This window comes from Bos taurus, chromosome 1 (genome assembly GCF_002263795.3).
Source record: "Bos taurus isolate L1 Dominette 01449 registration number 42190680 breed Hereford chromosome 1, ARS-UCD2.0, whole genome shotgun sequence".
Taxonomy (NCBI): domain Eukaryota; kingdom Metazoa; phylum Chordata; class Mammalia; order Artiodactyla; family Bovidae; genus Bos; species Bos taurus.
The window spans coordinates 62,419,274-62,420,538 of record NC_037328.1 but is presented as its reverse complement, the minus strand read 5'-3'; the positions used below and the strand labels follow the sequence as shown (position 1 = coordinate 62,420,538).

At 35.9% G+C, this 1,265-nt stretch overlaps 1 non-coding gene across 1 annotated transcript; it reads right to left on the bottom strand.

The window, feature by feature from the left end:
• Positions 1-964: 964 nt before the first annotated feature.
• Positions 965-1,036, bottom strand: TRNAR-GCG (transfer RNA arginine (anticodon GCG)). The gene has a single exon. It is a non-coding gene; the product is annotated as a tRNA-Arg (tRNA).
• Positions 1,037-1,265: the final 229 nt, after the last annotated feature.

Below are 1,265 nucleotides of genomic sequence, written 5' to 3'. Positions count from 1 at the left end.
GTAGCCACGTGGTCACAAAGAGTCAGACACAACGGACACTCAGGCACGCACCGTGGACCAAAATATTTACCAATATTCCATTCTATTGAAGGACTATGATCATATCCATTCTCATGGATTGTCAACTTATTTGCCTTTTTGAATTAAAGCAATCATGTTTGGAACTAGAATTTAAAAATAAACATTTAACATACCTACACTGATTACATAGCATGTGAAAGGAAAATAATTCAAGATCACAAGATGGTGTTCTTGATAGTTTTCCTTTGAGGATGTTTACAGGGTTAAGTAGATATTCTGTCTTGAAGCAACTGAGTTTCCAGATCTTTGGGAAAAAAAAAAAATCTAGTCCCATTTCATATATCTCTTAATAGTTCTATGTGAAACATCAACAGTAATATTTTTATTCTTTTGTGCTTCATGGATCTTCTTAATTACTTAAAAATAGCATTGGGTACTTGTGTAAATAAATTGATTTAAATTGATTTAAATGTCATTAAGAAATGCAATCATATTTGTAATTACTGTTACACAGGATATATGTTTTAAAAATTATTGTTTTTATATAGTTATCATAGTGAAAAATAACTTGGTATAATTATAATGGAAATTTTTTTTTTTTAATCTTCCCTATCCTGGATTTTTGTGTAGCTGAAAACTATAAGCAATAAACAACACTTGAAAAGAGAAAGCCCCTCATACTTGGTATTTGAGAGCAGTTCAGTTTTGCTTTGCTTCTTTTTCCTCTTGACTTTTTTCAATTAATGCATGTTCTCCCATGAGTCCCTCCCACAGCACCACCACACCCACCCAGATTCTGCTGGCTTCAGAAGTGAAGTGAAGTCTCTCAGTTGTGTCCGACTTTTTGCGACCCCATGGACTGTAGCCTACCAGGATCCTCAGTCCATGGACTTTTCCAGGCAATAGTACTAGAATGGGTTGCCATTTCCTTCTCCAGGGGATCTTCCCAACCCAGGGATTGAACCTGGGTCTCCTGCATCGCAGGCAGACACTTTACCATCTGAGCCACCAAGGAAACCCTGGCTTCAGAAAAGACCTAAAAATTGAACTGACAAATGTATCACTCACATCACAAAAGCTACAGAAGCTAGATAGGAGTTAATGATTCCCTTATTTCAGAGATGATGAACAGTTTAGAGTCAGACTAGGACTAGAACAAAGGGTCTTTTGATATCACATCTAATTTTCTTTCTGCTAAATCATATTTTTCTAGTATGAATGACCTGACAATGCCCTGAATGTTC